The sequence below is a fragment of the Eretmochelys imbricata genome, chromosome 13 (genome assembly GCF_965152235.1).
Source record: "Eretmochelys imbricata isolate rEreImb1 chromosome 13, rEreImb1.hap1, whole genome shotgun sequence".
Taxonomy (NCBI): Eukaryota; Metazoa; Chordata; order Testudines; family Cheloniidae; genus Eretmochelys; species Eretmochelys imbricata.
In genome coordinates this window covers 34485826-34509707 of record NC_135584.1, presented here as the reverse complement: position 1 = coordinate 34509707, position 23882 = coordinate 34485826, and the positions used below count along the sequence as shown (strand labels likewise).

General features: G+C 47.7%; 1 pseudogene; it reads left to right on the top strand.

The window, feature by feature from the left end:
• The first annotated feature begins 8365 nt into the window (after window positions 1–8365).
• On the top strand, window positions 8366–9329 carry LOC144273173 (olfactory receptor 5AR1-like; annotated as a pseudogene).
• The last annotated feature ends 14553 nt before the right edge of the window (window positions 9330–23882 follow it).

The window sequence follows — 23882 nt, the reverse complement described above, 5'->3', positions numbered from 1 at the left end:
GGTGTGTGTGTGTTTTTTTCTTACCCCTGACCGACAAAAGTGTTGCCAACAAAAGTGCTAATGTAGACATAGCCTGTTAGGGGCTGATACGAGCTCACTGCTTAACAGCCGCGTTTTCTAGGCGCTCTAAAATCCACACCCTGAGTCACACTGTTTTGAAATTTGACATGTCTCCTTAGTGTCTGAGCTAGGGTAAGTGCGGTAAATTTGGAGTCACTTGGTCCAGGGGTTTCTGAGAGACAACGCCTGTAAACTGAGGACCTGAGAGTGAAACACTGCAGTTGGCTCTGGTTTGGTTTCAGACAGGCATTGAGCTCATGTCTCTCTCCTCGGCCAAGGATGCTGATTGTACGAGGCAAATTGGTCCTCCTGGGCTGGCCCGCAGTGACAAAGGTTGATTCCCTGGGAGACAGCTCTGCAATATCTGCCGATCCCAGCATCCCTCAGCTGGGCTGTGTCTCTCACTGGGCACAGAGCAGGGGCTGGGCTGTTGGTGGGAGAGCGGCAGGGAGGCGCTTGCTGCCCAAAGCTCTCGTCAGGACAGGATGGCAGACGAGCTCTGGAGGGAGACAGTGAGGCAGGCACCAGGCGACAAGGCCATTCCTGGAGCGGATGGGCTGAGGATTGCAAGCTCATATCTCAGATCAATTTCCTGCCATAGGAAGGTACGTAGCATGCTGGCTCATCAGCCCCTCTAACCTGGTATTCTCTTCCCTGCCCCCCATCACACCCCGGGGTCAATCAGGCCTGGTCTCCCCGCCTTTCCTCCCACATCAGACCCCTGGGTCATCCAGCCCACTGACCCCAGCTAGTCCGGGAACCCCCAGCTCTCTGTTGCACCAGGACAGACCCAGGGTCCGGACACTGCAGCCACCCAGCGGGCCCATGTCCCGGCTGGTTACACAATGTGTCCATGGAGCCAGTTTCACACCCGCTGCCGTGCAGGAGCAGTTGGGGCTGCCAGTCAGGACTGAGGGGCACCAGCAGACCTGTGGGTGGGGCAGCTCATGGCTGGTGTTATTCCAGCCTCAGGCTCCATCCCGGCAGCTCTTCCAGTGCCACTGAATCCTTGAGGAGGAGTGAGGGAGCGACTGGTCCTTGTCACACCTCCCATCCCAGAGCTGAGAGAGAACCCAGGAGTCCTGGCTCCCAGACCCCTGCTCTAACCACTAGACACTAGTGGGTTAGAGCAGGTGGGGCAGGGTGGGGAGTGGGAGAACAGAACCAGGACTCCTGGGTTCTACCCATAGCTGTGGGAGGGGAATGGGATTTCGTAGGTTAGAGTTGGGGGATTGGGAATCAAGAATCCCAGGTGTAGCAGAAAGAAAGTCTGAAACATGAGGCCTTGTATCAAAGGCCCTGTATGAGGCCTGAGGCCTGAACTAAAGTAGTGGGTCAAGCCCTGCTAATATCAAGCAAAGTTAGCAAGAGACAGGCTGAGAGCAGAAGTCAGCCTGTGCCTGTGTAACACCAACAGACCTTGGTCGTCGGCAGGCGGGATTGAGCCTGGGTCCTGTAGGAGCTTAGTGCATGAACCTTTACTGCATGATCTAAAAGCCAACTGCTGTTAGCTAAGGCTGTAGGGCAGATTCATTAACTCTGTCGAAGTGGTCTCAGTGCCACCAGATGGGACAGAACGCCACAGCCAGGAGGTGTGTGGGTTACACAGGCTCACAGAACCTGGCAAGAACAGGGCTGGGATTGCAGAAACACACACATTCCTGAGAAGTGCGAGGCAAAGGACACTCACGCAAACGCACTCCAGAAGGGTGGTAGCAGAACACCCTGGTACCAAGTATGGGGTACAAACACTCATCCAAGAATACACTGACCCCCTCTTAGTGATACGGGCAGGACGGGAGCGTAATGAATAAAAATGTTTTGATTGAACCACCATGTACAAGGTAAAGGGTGGTAATTAACCACGTCAAAGGGGCAGAAACTAACTAGGTCAGAGGGGCAATATATAACTTGTTTGTATCGGTGAATAATGAGGGATCTTACATGCAGTGTCTTTGGCCAGCCTAGGGGACAGTGAAAAGTCCCACTGCTCACTGAGCAGCGTCTATTGTCACAGGCTACATGTCTTAGTATCCTCATAGAGTCTGCCGGGTGCTATTACCGTGCTTCGTCGACAATAAAGCTGGCCGGGTGCCTTCGCTCCTTGGCAAAGTTTTGTGGGTTTTGTGGGCAGTTTGATCAGAACCTGCTGTACGGCCACAGCCAGTGCAGCATGCAGAAAAAACACACACGTGGAGCCAACAACTGACCCCGCCCGCTGTAAAAACTATAACTTTTAACCTTTAAAACAAAGAGAGAGCAGAGAGGCAGGGGAAAAGTGTGAAGAGCAATCTAGGAAGGTAGGGAGACCTGAGCCAAGAGAGATTATCAAGGTATCTTAAAGTACCGGCAGCAGCAGCCAGTTTAGCAAACTGAGAAAGGACATAAAAGAAAACTGGTAGGTAAAAATATTTGAGAAAGAAGGGTCTGTTTTTATCTCTGAGCAAGGAGTGTGTGGCTTCGTGGGTTAAAGCAGTTGTGAACCCGCACCCCTGGTTTTTATCCTGGCTTTGAGAGGATAGTGGGGGTCATTACCTGAATTTGTTCCCCTAGTGTTTGTTGCTTTTGTCTGCATGCCAAATGGATTGCAGGAGTGCCCTTACATACTGCAGTTAACTGTTTTTTGGGCACCTCCAGGCATTAATGCATCAATTCTAAGTGTTAACCTGCTCAATTTTGGGTTTTCACTTTGAAATTCTTTATTCACTCCCCCAAGATTGAGTCTCAGCTTCTGTCTCCTAATGTGCTCTGTGAACTGTTCTATTTTTTCCTTCATCTGAGTTACCAATCCAGTGAATGTACTGTTTGCTACTTCTCCCTCCTGGGCACTTATTTGTCCCATTCTGACAGGCACCAGTCTAGGTCTCAGTTTAAGTTTTACCAGAACCTGGATTTATCTTACAGTGGTGGTTGCACTACATTGGCCCGTTTCATTTTTTTAACTTTGCTAGGGCTACCTTTTTCCATTTCTGTCCCCACTCTTCAGGCACAGGGTAGCTACCACAAGCCTGTTGTTGACCGCAGATATTTCTAACAGGAGGGCACGTCTTTTTTGCAGAGTTTTTCAGCTGTTTCCAATGTTTTATTCTGTTTCTGTTCTTGCTGTAAGGTAAACTCTCGTATGTGGTTACCTTACTTTACCATCCGTACATTTACGCTCCATCTGTCCCTTAAGTTTTTACATTTCCTTTTATGACTGATGGACAGATTTTATTTTTCAATTGTTTTTAGTTTCTTATGGTGGGCCTGGGAATGTTAGACTCCTGAATCATGATTGAGGAGTGGGGTTTTATGAGTGAGCCTTGGTGGTACCCAAATAATGAATACATATGGATAATATGTGTGACAGTGCCCCCCATAAGGCTTTATGGAAATATACTTCTGAATGTATATATGACATAACTAGAATGTGTTTTATGCTACATATGTCATGTAACATATCTCTGTAAAGGTTATGATCTACTGAATCTATTAATCCTATTTGTATGCATGTATCATTTCTGTATTCAAAGTTATGAACATTGGCTGCATACTTGTTTGATTCTGAGTAGGTTTTAGTCAAGTGGTTGGTCAGCTTCCTGAGAAAAGACTATTCTCAGTAAGTGCTCAGTCAAGAAGCTCTTAAGCCAACAATGAACTTGGAGACGCCAATCCACATCTGGGCTTTCCCAGGAATGTGGCTTGGCTGGTAAGAAACTCAGTCATGCACAAAAAGAAAAGGAGTACTTGTGGCACCTTAGAGACTAACCAATTTATTTGAGCATGAGCTTTCGTGAGCTACAGCTCACTTCATCGGATGCATACCGTGGAAACTGCAGCAGACTTTATATACACACAGAGAATATGAAACAATACCTCCTCCCACCCCACTGTCCTGCTGGTAATAGCTTATCTAAAGTGATCATCAAGTTGGGCCATTTCCAGCACAAATCCAGGTTTTCTCACCCTCCGGCCCCCCACACAAATTCACTCTCCTGCTGGTGATAGCCCATCCAAAGTGACAACTCTCTACACAATGTGCATGATAATCAAGTTGGGCCATTTCCAGCACAAATCCAGGTTTTCTCACCCCCCCACCCCTAAACACACACAGTGAGTTTGTGTGTGTATGGGGGTGGGGGGGTGAGAAAACCTGGATTTGTGCAGGAAATGGCCCACCTTGATTATCATGCACATTGTAGGGAGAGTGGTCACTTTGGATGAGCTATTACCAGCAGGATAGTGAGTTTGTGTGTGTGGTTTTTGGGAGGGGGGTGAGGGGGTGAGAGAACCTGGATTTGTGCAGGAAATGGCCCAACTTGATTATCATGCACATTGTGTAGAGAGTTGTCACTTTGGATGGGCTATCACCAGCAGGAGAGTGAATTTGTGTGGGGGCTGGAGGGTGAGAAAACCTGGATTTGTGCTGGAAATGGCCCCCCAACTTGATGATCACTTTAGATAAGCTATTACCAGCAGGACAGTGGGGTGGGAGGAGGTATTGTTTCATATTCTCTGTGTGTATATAAAGTCTGCTGCAGTTTCCACGGTATGCATCCAATGAAGTGAGCTGTAGCTCACGAAAGCTCATGCTCAAATAAATTGGTTAGTCTCTAAGGTGCCACAAGTACTCCTTTTCTTTTTGTGAATACAGACTAACACGGCTGTTACTCTGAAACCTGTCAGTCTTGCACAGACATGTGACTTGCCCGGGTGACTCCAAAACTCCATTTTGTAGATGGACTTTGCATAGGCGAGAGGAGGGGGTCTCCACCCACAAGAGAAAGTCTATTTAAACCCCTGGGAGACCCCTCCATTTGGTCTTCAGCTGGCTAAAGAAAGAGCCTCTCCATCCCCAAGGATACCTGAAAGAAACTGGAACAAAGGACAGTAACTACAGGGGGTGTGAGTGATTGCTGGACCCAGACTAGAAGGAGGCTAGTCTGTAAAAGGAAGTTTACTGGATGACGATTTTATCTGTATTCAGTTTTATTACTGTACTAGACGTAGACTTGCATGTTCTATTTTACTTTGCTTGGTAATTCACTTTGTTCTGTCTGTTACTACCTGGAGCCACTTAAATACTACTTCCTGTATTTAATAAAATCACTTTTTACTTATAAATTAACCCAGAGTATGTATTAATACCTGGGGGGTGGGGTGGGGGGAGAGGGGGCAAACAGCTGTGCATATCTCTCTATCAGTGTTATAGAGGGCAAACGATTTATGAGTTTACCCTGTATAAGCTTTATACAGGGTAAAATGGATTTATTTGGGGTTTGGACCCCATTGAGAGTTGGGCATCTGAGTGTCAAGGACAGGAACACTGCCTAAGTTGCTTTCAATTAGGTCTACAGCTGTTAGGGGACATGGTTCAGATCTGGGTCTGGGTTTGCAGCAAGCTAGCGGGTCTGGCTTAAACCAGGCAAGGCACTGAAGTCCTAAGCTGCCAGGGCAGGAAAGCAGGAGCAGAAGTAGTCTTGGCACATCAGTTGGCAACCCCAAGGGGGTTTCTGTGATCCAACCCATCACTGTATGGATATGGCATATATATGTACACATAAATATGTATATAAATACAGCTTCCATATCAGGAGAGTTTAATAAGACTGGGACTTCTGAGCTTGGAAAAGAGACTACTGAGGGTGGTTAAGATTGAGGTCTATAAAATCATGATTGGCATGGGAAAAGTAAATAAGAAAGTGTTATTTACTCCTTCTCATAACACACAAACTAGGGGTCACCAAATGAAATTAATAGGCAGCAGGTTTAAAACAAACAAAAGGAAGTATTTCTTAACAGAACACACAGTCAACCTGTGGAATTCTTTGCCAGAGGATGTTGTGAAGGCCAAGACTATAAGACTCTTTGCCAGAGGATGTTGTGAAGGCCAAGACTGTTATAGCGTTCAAAAAAATAACTAGATAAATTCATGAATGATAGGTCCATCAATGGCTATTAACCAGGATGGACTGGGATGGCATTCCTAGCCTTTGTTGATCCAGGGGATGGATCACTTGATGATTACGTGTTCTGTTCATTCCCTCTGGGGCACCTGATATTGGCCGCTGTCGGAAGACAGGATACTGGTTTAGATGGACCTTTGGTCTGACCCAGTATGGCCGTTCTTTTGTGTGGTACATACAGGTATGTATGTGTACATATGACACCACCTTATATCCAAGCATAAATTATTTTTCCAATCTGGTGTTTTAGTCTGGCCCTTTTACTTCGGTGCTGCAGATAGCTTATCCTGACTGTTGGTTTTCACCCTCTGGGGTAAGCTTCGCTAGACAGGAGTGGCTAGCTTCTCTGTTCCATTGGTTGCATTGCTCTGTGATACACCAGTAGCTGACATAGATCCAGCTGTTTCTTATAGATTCTGTTTTCCAGATAACCTACTGAATGCACGGTAACCAATTTATGAAATATTGCTGTGTCAGGATTTAGTATTGGTACCGAGACACTGAACCAGATGGTTTAGAATAACATTTGCCTTACTTAGGATGCAGTGTCACTGACTCAGATTATGACTGGTACTAACAAGAGAGTGGAGAAACGTTCCCAGGGACAGTTTCTGTTGGAACCATTCCAGGGCTAAGAATCTGCCTGGTTTGGACAAAATGACATTTATGTTCACGGAAAAAAGGGTTGCCAATTTTTTTTTTAACCAGCCCTAACTGGGCAGGGGAGGCCAGGTTTGTTACAGTGTTTCGGTGCCTGGTGAGATTTTCAAACGCTTCTAGGTGCCTGATTCCCTTTGCTTTCAATGGTGCGGGTACCTCAGTGGTTTGAAAATCCCACTAAATGCCAAAATGCCTTCCAAATCTGGCCCTTAAACATCTCTGGAAATCTGGCCCTGAGGCACTGTTTGGCAGCACTGGGGATGCAGGCTGGGTCTTCTAAGGACCCCGCCAGCTCCCTGCTGGTGGCCCCTGTTGTGTGAATGTAGATGGACTAAATGGGCCAAGGTGCTAACAGAGCCCATCACTGTCCAGCACTAGCCAGTGTGAAACGAGGGGCAGGGATTGGGACCCAGAGACCTCCCCCAGCTCGTGCCATGGCAAACATGCTGTGAAACAGCCCTTAACCTTTGATTAACACCACAGGAAAGGAAGGGGAAAAGTCCGGACCTTTGAATTGTAAAGCATTAAATCCGGCTGTCATTTGCACAACCCCTCTAGTTCCCTTTCCCTTGTGCTGGGACAGTCTGGGCAGGAAATCCGGCTTGTCTGCCAGTCTCTTGTCTGCCAGGTATCTGTGCTGGTGATAATGAACCTCAGGGGGAGAGAAGTGAGCTGAGACTGGCTGGAGCTGCTGTTCATAGAATCATAGAATCATAGAATATAGGGTTGGAAGGGACCTCAGGAGGTCATCTAGTCCAACTCCCTGCTCAAAGCAGGACCAATCCCCAACTAAATCATCCCAGCCAGGGCTTTGTCAAGCCTGACCTTAAAAACTTCTAAGGAAGGAGATTCCACCACCTCCCTAGGTAACGCATTCCAGTGTTTCACCATCCTCCTTGTGAAAAAGTTTTTCCTAATATCCAACCTAAACCTCTCCCACTGTAACTTGAGACCATTACTCCTTCTTCTGTCATCAGCTACCACTGAGAACAGTCTAGATCCATCCTCTTTGGAACCCCCTTTCAGGTAGTTGAAAGCAGCTATCAAATCCCCCCTCATTCTTCTCTTCCGCAGACTAAACAATTCCAGTTCCCTCAGCCTCTCCTCGTAAGTCATGTGTTCCAGTCCCCTGTTGTCGGAGCTGCTGTTGTTGAAGTTGATCCCGTTTCATCCTGGGTGGTGTTTGTGGTTCTCTGGAGCAGACAGGGGGTGACGATGTCATCTGAGTCTCTCTCTCTGGCCTGGCCAGGACATCTCTCAGGATCAGTGATGGGGTGGGAAGCAGCCCCGATGGTGAATTTCACTCCAGTAGCCCCCATCTCTTCTTCCTCATTCCCGCCCCCCCCACCCCAAGTGTGTCGTGAAGGGCCCCGAAGGGAGTGGTGGGCAGAATAGTCCCTCCCCCATTGATTTGTCCCCCAGTTTCCAACACACAATTTAGGTTAACTGATTTCTGGCCCAACAGCCCTCTCGTTTCCCAGACATGAGCTTGTCACAGGCCTTGAGGGACACCCAGAGGCCTTTTGTTTGGGCCAATTCAGTCTCCATCTCCCTTTCATACCTTTTCCCACCCACTGCTGTTAGTGTAGGTTGCTGTGAACATGTAGGGACTTTCCCTCACTCTTTACAGTTCAGCTCACAAGGAGGGTAAATGTCTCAGTCCAACTCTCACACCACTGACCTTCCTCTGCCTGCAGGGGATGGACCCCCTGGAGCCAATGGGGAGAGAGAACGACACCTCAGTGACCGAATTCATCTTCCTCGGTCTCTCCAGCAACCCAGCAGAGCAGCTCATCCTCTTTGGGGGTCTTCACAGCCATCTACCTGGTGGCCCTGATGGGCAACATGCTCATCTTACTGCTGGTCAGCCTGGACTCCCGGCTCCACACACCCATGTACTTCTTTCTGGTCAACCTCTCAATAGTGGACATCGGCTACACCAGCTGCACCCTGCCCAAGATGCTGGCCAATTACCTGTCGCAGGACAAGTCCAGCTCGTGGGCCAGTTGCCTCTCCCAGATGTTCTTCTTCATCTCCTTTGGGGGGATCGAGTGCCTGCTAGTGGGGGTCATGGCCTACGACTGCTACGTGGCCATCTGTCACCCGCTACAATACGGTGCGTTCATGAGCCGGCGGGTGTGCGCCCTGCTGGTTGCAGTTGCCTGGACCATGGGCTTGACCAACTCGGCCGTGCACTCATTCCTGAAGTCCATCCTGTCCTTCTGCCGGGGCAACGTCCTCCACCACCTCTTTTGCAACATTCCCCCGCTCTTCCAGCTCTCCTGCTCTGACACCCAGGCCAACCAGGCTGTCACCATCGCTGTAGGCGGTGCTATCGTCTTCAGCTCCTTGCTGGGGACCCTGGTGTCCTATGTGTACATCACGCTGGCCATCCTTAGGATCCGCATGAGGGAAGGGTGCCTCAAGGCCTTCTCCACCTGCGCCTCCCACCTGACCGTGGTCAGCCTCTACTTTGACACAATCCTCTTCACCTACCTCCGCCCCAACTTCACTTACTTGCAGGAGCAGGACCGGGCACTGCTCGTGCTCTATGGCATTGTCATCCCCATGCTCAACCCCATCATCTACAGCCTGAGGAACAAGGATGTGAAAGGGGCGCTCCGAAAAGCCCTGGCTAGGAGCTGGGTAGGTGTTGTCTTTTAATGGACAGTGCACAGGTTTGGGAGTCTGGACTCCTGAGTTCCATGCCCAGTTGAGGGAAGGACTCTGGGTGTGTGTACAGAAGGGATTGTGATTCTATCTGGCAAAATTGAAAGTTTTTTCTTTTGTCTGAATATTTTTCAGTTTTCAGTGGTACTGGGTGTAACGCTTTTGGGTTTGGGACAAAATAGTTTGGTTTGTCTTTTCTGAAAACCTCCAAAAAAAAAAAAAGTAAATTTTCAATTTTTTGACAAAAAGTCAACAGTTTCTGAGGAGTTGTTTTCCCATTGGGCGAAGGAACGGGTAACTCACATTAATGACATACACTCCTCTTGTTCCTGCGTCAGCTGCTGGAATTTATACGTGGGGAAACCTCAATCCAAGATATTTGCAAAGGAGCATGCTTCATCCACAGTTTATGGATGTCATCTCATGTTGTACAACTGCTTTGCTAATCTGAGACCTGGTTGAAAATGCCATTTGTTTCCATAGGAAATAAAGAAAACATAATTAAAAAGAGGTTTGTTTTGCAAAAAACAATACGCCACACAAATCTTTTATTTCTTAGGTTGGTTGGTTAGTTGTTTTTTTCAACAAAAAAAACAACCCCCGTGCCCCACATAAATTGTTTTTCAAAAACAGTTTTTTGTAAAGATCTTGTTTTTGGTAAAACATCCAATTTTGGTAAAAATGTTCAGCCTCAAAAACCATTTTGGGTAAAATGTTTCTGGTTTTGGTAAAAATGTCCAGTAAAATGATAAAATGATTGGTTTTAAAAACCTTCCATGGTAAAAAAAAAAAAAAAAAAAAAGTCGGCTTTAGAAACCAGAAATGGTTAAACAGGCATTTTCCCCAAAGTTGAAAAATATTCAGTTTCTGTGTTTTCGATGGAAAACTGGAAATTATCAGCAAAAATGACATTTTCCTGCAAACTTTCCTGATTTGGACAAAAACCCCTTTTGCTCCTTGGAAAAATGGTTGGGTGAAATAATTTTTTCCATCTCTATGGCTAGCCCATCCAGAGAGGACTTAATGACTAATAATTATGGACAACTGATCATTGAGAATCGATTATTATTTCATCATTAATTATTTATTATTGGTATGGCTGTAGCCCCTGTGACCCAGAGTAATGGAGCTGGAACCCCATTGTGCCGGGTGCTGCACAGACAGAATTAAAAGAAGGTTCCAGCCCCAAACAGCTGATTGTCTGTCCTGTTCAATGCCCGTAATGACTCTCTGGGTGGACCTATTGCAAGGTTCCTGTGACTGTAACTTTGGAGGGGTGGGGTGGCACTGGGCGCTTGTACATCAGTGACCCGTTAGGTGGGTGAGGCGATCCCTGTGGCGATAGCAATATTCCAAGGAGAGAATCCTGGCTGTGACTGCAGCAATGACTCATTTAGCTGGGGTGTTTTAGACCTTATGGTTGGATCCAATACTTCTTCTCCTAGATTCATCTCTTTGTCTCTGGTCCTTCCTTAACATCAAATCCCAGAAACAAATGTTATTGTTTTAACATGTGGAGCTGGGCTCAGTACAGAAGCCAAGGGGAAGGTTCTCTGGCCTAGGATATGCTGAAGGTCAGGCAGCATGTGCTGAATGCTCCCTCCTGGCCTTATAGTCTATGGGCCAGACCCCAGCTGGGGGGAATCAGCTATAGTGCCACTGGGGTCAATGGAGCCAATATGCAACTGGTGGGAGTCAGCCGTAGCTCCACTGGAGTCAATGGGCGAGACCCCCAGCTAGTATGAATTGGCCATAGCTCTGTTGGAGTCAATGGACCCAATCAGTAGTTTGTGTGAATCAGCCATTGCTATGCTGGTGTCAATGGGCCAGAGTCCCAGTTGTTGTAAATAGGTATTACTTCACCCAAGTCAATGGGCCAGAATTAGGTCCCCTAGTACCACTGGATGAAGGTGAATTGGTATTCAAATCCCCTAGTACCACTGGATGAGAGTGAATAGGTATTCACATCCCCTTGTACAATGGGTTGGGAATTTAACAAAACGTTCTTTTATTGGTACATGTCAGTGTGACAAAGGCCTGGAATCCGGGTCTCCCACATGCCATGTGAGTATCGTCACCAACAGCCTTGTGGGGTAAATCTCTCCAGCTGGAGCTGTCCCATGTTGTGTAATTAATTCACTACTCATGAGGCTGGAGAGACAGAATGCAGGGCACGCAAATCAGGCATAGCAGGAAATGAGACTTGAATTTCTCATGTCCTAGGTCAGAGTCCTGGCCACTGGACTGTGTGGACAATCCTCACATGGGTCCTTGTTTTTCATGGAGGATTTCAAAAGGTCTCCATGGTCTCCCAATAGGGCTCAACATCTCTCTCTTGTGGTGTGAAGTGTAATCTCATTTTTCATCCAGCCTCTCTGCACGGCAGCTGTGGGACATGGCTGGGTTGGTTTGGTGGGGAAGGCTTTTCTAATAAGAGCCGATGTTGCGGCATAAGCACCATTCCTCCAGGGGTTAGCTCCCTGAAGCTGCTGACTCTGTTCAAAAAGCACACAGCGTTAAATCTTGGGGCTGATAAAGGAAGGGTTTGGGTCTTGGAGGCTGAGGCTGGAGTCATTCGAGTGCCGCTCAGCTTTTAGCCACAGATATGTGCTATAATTAATCTCTGTTTAGTCTGTATGTTTTAGGACAGAAATCTTAGACCCCAATCCTGCCTGATTTAGGCAAGGATCCTTTCAGTCGATCTATCTATCTATCTATCTATCTATCTATCTACCTATCTATCACCGCCATACTCTCCCATCCCTCTCTCTGTTGCCCCATTCCCATGTGCTGTCATGCTGTACCAATCTCAGTAGTTCCTGCTCACCATCTCATAGAATCATAGACTCATAGAATCTCAGGGTTGGAAGGGACCTCAGGAGGTCACCTAGTCCAACCCCCTGCTCAAAGCAGGACCAATCCCCAATTAAATCATCTGTGGCGTTGGGTGTGGCTAGTGCAGGTTGAGGCAACTCTGGGGCTGAGCTGGCAGTCCATCTGTTCGGCTTCTCACACACACGCCGCCCCAGCCAGCCAGTCACTCGTAGTGCAGATCCCAGGCGTTTGGAACCAAACGGAGACCCATCGACTCAGAAAATAACATGGCTCAGAGACATGGAGGCTGACAATGGATGCTAAAGTCATGGGCGCATCAGTGGTAGATCCAACATGTGCACAAGTGGCAGCTGATTGTCCCACTTATGCCCAGCACTTGCTGTCTCTCTGGAAGATCGTGGGAGCTGTTTTCTTCCTCTGGGTTTCCTCTCTATCCTGCTGAGCTGCCGTGGTGTAAGAAACCCCTGCATTGCAATTTTCGGTCCCACTCCTCAGCCATGGCTGTGCTGCAGACATGCTTAAGACACAGTGATTGTGTTGAACCCCGGTTGGCTTCTGCAGGATTTCTGTGCTCTTAGTGGCTGCAGGCTTAAGCCCCAGTGTTTTAGTTTCAATGAGATGAAACTGAAAGAGCTAGAAAAAAAATTCCCAGTCCAATAACTGATCTGACTGTGAGGATGTGCGATGCTGCGGCCGAAAAGGCTAATGCGATCCTTGGCTGTATAAACAGGGGAAGCTTGAGGAGGATCGGAGAGGTAATTTTATCTCTGTATCTGGCACTGGTGCAACCACTGCTGGAATCCTGTGTCCTTTTTTGGGGTCCACAATTCAAGAAGGAGGTTGATAAATTGCAGAGGGTTCAGAGAAGAGCCAAGAGAATGATTAAAGGATTAGAAAACCTGCCTTATTGAGATAGACTCCAGAAGCTCAATCTGTTTAAGGGGTGACTTGATCACAGTCTGTAAGTTCCTTCATAGGGAACAAATAGTTAATAACGCACTCTTCAATCCAAGTATCATGGGGTAGCCGTGCTAGTCTGTATCCACAAAAACAACGAGGAGTCCAGTGGCACTTTAAAGACTAACAGATTAACAGATAGAAGCCAACGCCTGGCTGACATTTCTTTCTCTTCTAAGTTCTCTTGTTTATGATGTGGCCCCTCAACCCATCCCATCTCATCTGCCCCCTCTGTCCTGTCCAACACCAGAGTGGGATTTTTAAAGAGGCCTAAGGGGGTTAGACACCCAAATCCCAGCCCTTTGATAATCCCGGCCCTAGAGTGGGAAAGCTTGAAGACAGAGACTATCCTTCTCTGTTACCTGGTAGCTTGTTCATTTGATCATTCATTGATTAGTGTGCTGTGTGATGTTGTGAGCAATTTATGTGAGATGTCATATGTAATTGTGTGCTAAATAGATTTAAATATTAGGATTATAGAAGAATAAGATTGATAAATATTTAGGAGTAATGAATATGCATTAGGTATATAAGTAAAGCAGGGCCCAAATACAAGGCCTACAGGGTGAGGCCTGTAAGATTTCAGCTTAGCCATACTAGGCCAGAGGCTTAAGAGTGCTTAAGTAGGTGACTGAAGAATAACACTAGGCCAGTAAAGATCACAAGGCTACTGCGAAAATGTGCCAATGAGTGATGCTGCAGAAAATTGACCCCAAAGTATTGTTCAAGTCCATGAGAGACCTTAGTGTGACATCATTAAATGCCTGTCCCGACTGCAGGGTATGTGCTGTGCATCAATGCTAATTAGGAGCTATGAAAATGGGGCACCCCGATATTCATGGGGTGAAGACATACGGATAAGGAGAAAAGGGTTGGCACCTTTATGCACGTGCGTGGGAGTTAGATGGAGTCAGAATTACGACATAAAAGAGTGTTCCCTAGTTGGAAAACCTGGGGAAGAACTCGATCAGGAACTACACCCCTGCTGCTGATCAAGTGGTGAGAAATCCACCAGAATATCTCTGAGGCTGGGGGCCTGACTCTATTTATAACTTTTGCGTGAGCATTCACGGGCATTATATCTGCCTGGCTAATCATAACCTTACTTATTACTCTAATACAATGTACGATACAGACTAGGCTTTGTGCTTGTGAATGTATGTGTGGCCACTGTCCTTGGTCTTCTCGTGTTCCTAGCGCCACTAGATCAGAGGCAAAGAGCAGAGGTGATTTTCACTCTGTGGCGCTCCAAACTGTAGCCCCCAGAGCCATCCCCACGGTGGTGTAAGATAACCTCACTCAATCTAGTCTAAATAAAATAAAAGGCTACAGCCTGATTGTCCAGTACCTATTGCAACAGGCCCGGGATCATCAGCTGGAGTTGGTCCTTGCGACCATCACAGAAATAAATCGATGAAGGGAGCTCCTTTTTCCTGTCTGAGCTGCTCCCGGAGGTCTCATCCGCACAGCTGCTGCTGAGTCAAGGGCCCCAGTGACATGGTGGAGGCTGAGGGGACAGGTTGGCCTCCCTTCTCATTCACCCAGCAGGGCACAGCTGAGCTGTGCCTATGAGCTGACACTGCCAGAGCAGGGGATGAGTGTGGTGGAACAGGACAGCAAGTGCGGGGTCTGAGCCACTGAACGCCTTTCCCTGGATCTGGGCCATGCCAGTGTCGGCTGGAATATTCAAAGGAGCGTGAGACAGCTAGGGGCCCACTGAATTTCAGTTATGTTTGGGTGCCTAATTCCCTTAGGCCCCAGGACTATGCACATTCTCACACACCTGGGAATCCAGGGCTTGAACTCTGGGCCTTCCACACATCTGTTTTCACTGCAAGCTCAATGATATTAACACTTAGCTCTTCACTAGCGCTTTGCATCAGTAGATCTTACAGTGCTTTACAAAGGAGGTCGGTATCATTACGCCCACACTACAGATGGGGAAACAGAGACACCCCAGCAGGCCAATGGCAGAGTTGGGAACAGAACCAGGGCACCCGAGTCCTGGTGCTCTATCCACTGGGCAACGCTGTCTCACAAAGCAGCTCAAGCTTTTCACACTGGCACTAAAGGAAAACGCTGGTGCCTCTGTGCAGTATTGAGTGAGTTCTCCATCCACTTCTGGCCATATAAATCCAGTCTAGGTCCTCCTTAGCCAGCACCCCCCACACACAATGCCTCTGAGACCCGGGGCCCCCTTGGTCTCAGCTCTCAGTGCAGACTCCTGGAGCGGGAGGTTCAGTGATTCCAAGGCCAGATGGGATCATCTTGTCTGCCCTCCTCTACAGCACAGACTGGAGAATCCAACACAGAAGGATGATGACCACTGGCTTACCGCCCCTGCAGGCTGAATTGCATCACAGCAGAGAATACAGTGGGGATGTTCTCCGGCCCACCCCCAGGGCTCTCAGCTGAACGGTCCCAAGTCAGCTCTACCCAGGAACAGATTTCCTGTCTCTGCGTGTGGGCCCTGGGGAGCCAAGCAATGAATCTGCAGGGTCCTCCCTCGCTGGCTTCCAGCACACTGAAGATAGATGCTCAGCTGGTGTAAATAAGTGTAGCTCCATTGCCTAAATTGCTTTACATCATCTGAGGATCTGCCCCTTTGACTCCAATGGAGCTATGCCTGATTGACACCAGCTGGGGATGTGGGCCATTGCCTTCAATAGAATGACTCCAATTTACACTGTTGGGAACTCTGGCCCTTTGTAGCTCTGACATGCCTGCAACCAAAGTGAATGCATCATGTTAAAAGCATCACGCTGCAATGGAGCTGCAGCCGAAGGACCCATTTGTGTTACTATTGTCTCAGTCAGAATTTTTTTTTGCCGAGAATGAAAGGAAGAAAGAAAGAAAAGTTGGGCCATTCATCCCATTCATAGGAGCTGAAGCTCTTAGCGATGGTGAAATCCTCCCAAATTCTGCCCCCAGTGGGAATGAATCGCTCCATCGCCATTAGAAGTTACACTGTAATTAATCCCACAGGACGAAGAACTAGGAAAGAGCAGACTGGTTGGGAACATTTGACTTGTCTTTAGTTCAGTTTCACAGGCAGAGAATACAGATAGGAACCTGTATAACGGGCGAGATCCCCAGCCGGTGTAAATCAATGTAGTTCCGTGCATGTCAGTGGGTCAGTTGAAGTCAACAAAACTGTATCAATTTACGCCAGCTCAGGACTTGGCCCTTAGTTTTCAGTCTTTGCCTCTGGGTATCGCTTAGTGACCAACTTCAAGCACCCAGGGCAGCCTGAGCTGTGGGTTCCTCTGGTGGCCACATCCCAAAAGCTGCTGAAGCAATGCAGGAGAAAAACAACTCTGCCCCCTGAGGGATAATTGTGTGGCATTTGTGATGGGTTGGATCACAGCAACCCCCTGGGAGCTGCCACCTGATGTGCCAAGACTACTTTTGTACCTGCTTTCCTGCCCTGGCAGCTTAGGACTTCAGTGCCCTGCCTGGTTTGAGGCAGACCCGCTAGTCTGCTGGAAACCCAGACCCAGGTCTGAACCACATCCCCTAACATAGAATCATAGAATAACAGAGTTGGAAGGGACCTCTGGAGGCCATCTAGTCCAACCCCCTGCCCAGAGCAGGACCAATCCCAACTAAATCATCCCAGCCAGGGCTTTGTCAAGCTTGACCATAAAAACTTCTAAGGAAGGGGATTCCACCACCTTCCTAGGTAACCCATTCCAGTGTTTCACCACCCTCCTAGTGAAAAAGTTTTTCCTAATATCCAACCTAAATCTCCCCCACTGCAACTTGAGACCATTACTCCTTGTTCTGTCATCTGCTATCACTGAGAATAGTCTAGATCCATCCTCTTTGGATCCACCTTTCAGGTAGTTAAAAGCAGCTATCAGATCCCCCCTCATTCTTCTCCTCCGTAGACTAAACAATCCCAGTTCCCTCAGCCTCTCCTCATAAGTCATGTGTTCCAGTCCCCTAATAATTTTTGTTGCCCTTCACTGGACTCTCTCCAATTTATCCACATCCTTCTTGTAGTGTGGGGCCCAAAACTGGACACAGTACTCCAGATGAGGCCTCACCAATGTCGAATAGAGGGGAACGATCACGTCCTTCGATCTGCTGGGAATGCCCCTACTTATACACCCCAAAATGCCATTGGCCTTCTTGGCAACAAGGGCACACTGTTGACTCATATCCAGCTTCTCGTCCACTGTCACCCCTAGGTCCTTTTCTGCAGAACTGCTGCCGAGCCATTCGGTCCCTAGTCTGAGGCGGTGCATTGGATTCTTCCGTTCTAAGTGCAGGACTCTGCACTTGTCCTTGTTGAACCTCATCAGATTTCTTTTGGTCCAATCCTCCAATTTGTCTAGGTCCCTCTGTATCCTATTAGGGGTCTAGAACACATGACTTATGAGGAGAGGCTGAGGGAGCTGGGATTGTTTAGCCTGCAGAAGAGAAGAATGAGGGGGGATTTGATAGCTGCTTTCAACTACCTGAAAGGGGGTTCCAAAGAGGATGGCTATAGACTGTTCTCAATGGTAGCAGATGACAGAACGAGGAGTAATGGCCTCAAGTTGCAGTGGGAGAGGTTTAGATTGGATATTAGGAAAAACTTTTTCACTAAGAGGGTGGTGAAACACTGGAATGCGTTGCCTAGGGAGGTGGTGGAATCTCCTTCCTTGGAAGTTTTTAAGGTCAGGCTTGACAAAGCCCTGGCTGGGATGATTTAACTGGGAATTGGTCCTGCTTCGAGCAGGGGGTTGGACTAGATGACCTTCAGGGGTCCCTTCCAACCCTGATATTCTATGATTCTATGATTCTATGATTCTATGATTCTATCCCTACCCTCCAGCATGTCTACCACTCCTCCCAGTTTAGTGTCATCCGCAAACTAGCTGAGGGTGCAATCCACACCATCCTCCAGATCATTAATGAAGATATTGAAAAAAACCGGCCCCAGTACCGACCCTTGGGGCACTCTGCTAGATATCGGCTGCCAACTAGACATGGAGCCATTGATCACTACCCATTGAGCCCGACAATCTAGCCAACTTTCTACCCACCTTGTAGTGCATCCATCCAGCCCATACTTCTTTAACTTGCTGACAAGAACACTGTGGGAGACCGTGTCAAAAGCTTTGCTAAAGTCGAGGAATAACACATCCACTGCTTTCCCTTCATCCACAGAACCAGTAATCTCATCATAGAAGGCAATTAGATTAGTCAGGCATGACTTTCCCTTGGTGAATCCATGCTGACTGTTCCTGATCACTTTCCTCTCGTCTAAGTGCTTCAGAATTGATTCCTTGAGGACATGCTCCATGATTGTTCCGGGGACTGAGGTGAGGCTGACCGGCCTGTAGTTCCCAGGATCCTCCTTCTTCCCTTTTTTAAAGATGGGCACTACATTAGCCTTTTTCCAATCTTCCGGGACTTCCCCCGATCGCCATGAGTTTTCAAAGATAATGGCCAATGGCTCTGCAATCACATCCGCCAATTCCATTAGCACTCTCAGATGCAACGCATCCGGCCCCATGGACTTGTGCATGTCCAGTTTTTCTAAATAGTCCCGAACCACTTCTTCCTTCACAGAGGGCTGGCCATCTCCTCCCCATGCTGTGCTGCCCAGTGCAGTAGTCTGGGAGCTGACCTTGTTCGTGAAGACAGAGGCAAAAAAAGCATTGAGTACATTAGCTTTTTCCACATCCTCTGTCACTAGGTTGCCTCCCTCATTTAGTAAGGGGCCCACACTTTCCTTGGCTTTCTTCTTATTGCCAACATACCTGAAGAAACCCTTCTTGTTACTCTTAACATTCCTCGCTAGCTGCAACTCCAGGTGTGATTTAGCCTTCCTGATTCCATTCCTACATGCCCGAGCAATATTTATATACTCATCCCTGGTCATTTGTCCAATCTTCCACTTCTTGTAAGCCTCTATTTTGCGTTTAAAATCAGCAAAGATTTCACTGTTAAGCCAAGCTGGTAACCTCCCATATTTACTATTCTTTCTACACATCGGGATGGTTTGTCCCTGTAACCTCAATAAGGATTCTTTAAAATACAGCCAGCTCTCCTGGACTCCTTTCCCCGTCATGTTATTCTCCCAGGGGATCTTGCCCATCAGTTCCCTGAGGGAGTCAAAGTCTGCTTTTCTGAAGTCCAGGGTCCGTATTCTGCTGCTTTCCTTTCTTCCTTGTGTCAGGGTCCGGAACTCGACCATCTCATGGTCACTGTCTCCCAGGTTCCCATCCACTTTTGCTTCCCCTACTAATTCTTCCCGGTTTGTGAGCAGCAGGTCAAGAAGAGCTCCGCCCCTAGTTGGTTCCTCCAGCACTTGCACCAGGAAATTGTCCCCTACCCTTTCCAAAAACTTCCTGGATTGACTCTGCACCGCTGCATTGCTCTCCCAGCAGATATCAGGATGATTGAAGTCGCCCATGACAACCAGGGCGTGCGATCTAGTAGCTTCTGCTACTTGCCGGAAGAAAGCCTCGTCCACCTCATCCCCCTGGTCCGGTGGTCTATAGCAGACTCCCACCACGACATCACCCTTGTTGCTCACGCTTCTAAACTTAATCCAGAGACTCTCAGGTTTTTCTGCAGTTTCATACTTGAGCTCTGAGCCATCATACTGGTCCCTTACATACAGTGCAACTCCCCCACCTTTTCTGGCCTCCCTGTCCTTCCTGAACAGTTTATACCCATCCATGACAGTACTCCAGTCATGTGAGTTATCCCACCATGTCTCCGTTATTCCAATCACATCATAATTCCCTCACTTTGCCAGGACCTCCAGGTCTCCCTGCTTGTTTCCCAGGCTTTATGCATTTGTATATAGGCACTTGAGATAACCTGCTGATCGCCCCTTGTGCTCAGTATGAGGCAGGAGCCCACCCCTCTCACATGCTCCTGCTCGTGCTTCCTCCCAGTATCCCGCTTCCCCACTTACCTCAGGGCTTTGGTCTTCTTCCCCCGGAGTTTAAAGCCCTCCTCACTAGGTTAGCCAGCCTGCTCGCAAAGATGCTCTTCCCTCTCTTCGTTAAGTGGAGCCCGTCTCTGCCTAGCACTCCCCCTTCTTGGAACACCATCCCCTGGTCGAAGAATCAAAAGCCTTCTCTCCGACACCACCTGTGTAGCCATTCGTTGACTTCCACTATTCAACAATCCCTCCCCCGGCCTTTTCCTTCCATGGGGAGGATGGACGAGAACACCACTTGCACCTCATACTCCTTTATCTTCCTTCCCAGAGCCACGTAGTCTGTAGTGATCTGCTCAAGGTCATTCTTGGCAGTATCATTGGTGCCCACGTGGAAAAGCAGGAAGGGGTAGCAGTCTGAGGGCTTGATGAGTCTCGGCAGACTCTCCGTCACATTGCGAATCTTAGCCCCTGGCAAGCAGCAGACTTTTCTGTTTTCCCAGTCAGTGTGGCAGATAGATGACTCAGTCCCCCTGAGGAGAGAGTCCCCGACCACCACCACCCGCCTCCTTCTCTTGGGAGTGGTGGTCGTGGAACCCCCAACCTTAGGACCGTGCATCTCATGCCTTTCAACTGGTGGAGTCTCCTTCTGCTCCCTTCCCCCAGACATATCATCTGGGCCACTCTCCACAATGGTACCTGTGGAGAGAACATGAAAACGGTTACATACCTGTATCCGCGTTGCTGGTACATGGACGTTCCCCCTTCTTCTGGAGGTCACATGTTGCCAGATTTCTTCACCGTCCTCCTGTCCGCACTGCGCAGCCTGCTCTGAATCTTCAGAACCTTGTGCCTGTAGAAGCATATCCTGATGTCTGTCCAGGAAATCTTCAGTTTCTCTTATGCAACGCAGGATCGGTACCTGTTGCTCCAGACCTTGAACCTTCTCTTCCAATATGGAGACCAGCTTGCACTTTGTACACACAAAGTCGCTTCTGTCCTCTGGAAGAAAGACAAACATGGCACATCCAGTGCAGGTCACAACAGCTGAACACTCCCCATCCATATTACCTTCCTACTATGAGCTTCCTCAGGAGATGCAGTAATTACTCAGAGAAGTCGTTAGGGTGTAAGCCTCAGTGGGCTCACTCCAGGCGAACTCCCAGGCAAACTCCTGCTGTTTGCTGCTCTGCTGTCCCCTGCTGCTCAGCTGGTTTGCGGAGCGCCGGCTTTGTTAAACAGCCAGGCTCACCTGAAACGAAACACTCCCAACTCCCGCCCTTTTCAGCCAACCAATCAAGCACTCGCTCAAACTTTCAAGCTGCCCTCACTACAAACACTCTGATCCTCTCACCAAACACACACTCAGATACCCAGATACTCACCAACACAGATCCCAGGCAAACTCCTGCTAACAACTGTAGGCTTAACTGAAAGCAGCTTACAGAAGTGTGCCTGTCCTTGACATTCAGAAGCCCAACTCCTAATGGGGTCCAAACCCCAAATAAATCTGTTTTACCCTGTATAAAAGCTTATACAGGGTAAACTCATAAATTGTTCACCCTCTATAACACTGATAGAGAGATATGCACAGCTGTTTGCCCCCACACCCCCCCAAGTATTAATACATACTCTGGGTTAATTAATAAGTAAAAAGTGATTTTATTAAATACAGAAAGTAGGATTTAAGTGGTTCCAAGTCAGAACAAAGTGAATTACCGAGTAAAATTAAATAAAACACGCAAGTCTATGTCTAATCAAACTGAATACAGATAAAAACCTCACCAGTTCCAGTAAGCTTCCTTTTACAGACTAGCCTCCTTCTAGTCTGGGTCCAGCAAGCACCCACACCTCCTGTAGTTACTGTCCTTTGTTCCAATTTCTTTCAGGTATCATTGGGGGTGGAGAGGATACCTCCTTAGCCAGCTGAAGACAAAGTGGCGGGGTCCCCCAAAGGCTTAAATAGACTTTCTCTTGTGGGTGGAGACCCCCTCCTCTCTCCTATGCAAAGTCCAGCTCAAAGATGGAGTTCTGAAGTCACATGTCCATGCAAGACTCACAGTTTTTACAGGCGGAAGCCATTGCCCACACGGTATCTTGACTGTCTCCAGGAAGACTTCTTATGTGGATTGGAGCATTTCAAGATGCATTGTTCCTTAAGTGCTTCTTGATTGGCCACTTAACTTTGCAAATTCCTTTCTCCAGGAACTGATCAAATGCTCTACTAAGGTTATTTAGAAACCAAGCCAGTACACGGTCAATATTCATAACTTCAAATACAGAAATGATACATGCATACAAATAGGATTAATAGATTCAGTAGATCATAACCTTTACATAGATATGTTACATGGCATATGTAGTGTGACAAAGTTCCTCCTCTACCTTGGTGGGTCCTGCACTTATTGGCGGATTTTGCTCACCTCAGAGATTCACAGTAGCTCTCAGCTTGGCCACTTTTGTGGCTCAAATCTGCCATTCACTCAGATAACCTCATCACTGGCCAGCATGGGGAAAAGGAAGGAGAACAATCCCCACTGTCTCTGGTGGTCCACCTGGTGGGTCGGGCGACAGGCCAGGGACCTTCCCCTCTGGTGGGACCAACAGTACAAGTCCACTCCTCCTGTATCCAATAGGGAGTTGGGGGGTGGGGGGAACCCAGACCCGCCCTCTATTCCGGGTTCCAGCGCAGGGCCCTGTGGAATGCAGCTGTGTCAAGTGCCTTCTGGAACAGCTGTGCGACAGCTACAACTCCCTGGGCTACTTCCCCATGGCCTCCTCCCAACACCTTCTGTATCCTCACCACAGGACCTTCCTTCTAATTGCAGATAGCATTTGTACTCCTCAGTCTTCCAGCAGCACACGCTCTTACTCTCAGCTCCTTGTGCATCCCTCACTAACTGGAGTGAGAATCTTTTTAAACCTGGTGTCCTGATTAGCCTTAATTAATTCTAGCAGCTTCCCAATTGGCTACAGGTGTCCTAATTAGCCAGCCTGCCTTAATTAGTTCTAGAAAGTTCCTGAGTGTTCTGGAATAGTCCCTGTTGTTTTACCCAGGGAAAAGGGACCTGCTTAACCTGGAACTAATGTACCTATCTTTGACCACTCTTTTCTAGCCATCTGGCCTGACCCTGTCACAGTAGCATAGAACATATTCCAGTTATGTCATAAATATTCATAAGCATATTTCCATAAAGCCTTATGGGGGGCAGCGTCACAGTGTTAATGAAGGAACAGGCCATTCCAGGCCAGTTGAGGTTCTGGTGGGCTCCTAGTTATTATAGGTCAGAAATACATCTTTATTTCTGCAATCCCCTGGGATGCCCTTTGGGCCTCAGCCCTGTCTTACTTTTAGCCAAACTCCTTAGACGCCTTTGAAAATCCCCTAGTGGTAGAATGAATTTATAGAGCAGCAATGGACAAGTGTCTGTAATCGAGCTGCTTGAAATGTGTCATCTCCCAAATTTTCCCATTGAAAAATGTTGTTTCATTGACATTTTCCAGGATAATATGTCAATTCTGGTTGTTTTTTTAATAATTCCTGTCAGGAGAATCTAAACAAAAATTAAAGTTTGACTCATAATTTCAAGACAGTCTTTCACTTTTGGTCAATATTTTAAAATGGGTTTTGTTTGTTTCAAAACAGTATTTCCAAATGAAAAATTCCTTTTTGTAATGTCAAAACATTTCATTTTGACCAAGGGTGTCAACATTTTTCTGTTTGACATTTTCATATCCCATTTTTCTGAACTTTTCATTGCATCAGCGTATTTGTTACTTAGACTTTTTGTCCTGATTCAGCATGAAAAGAAATCATAGAATCATGGAATATCAGGATTGGAAGGGACCTCAGGAGGTCATCGAGTCCA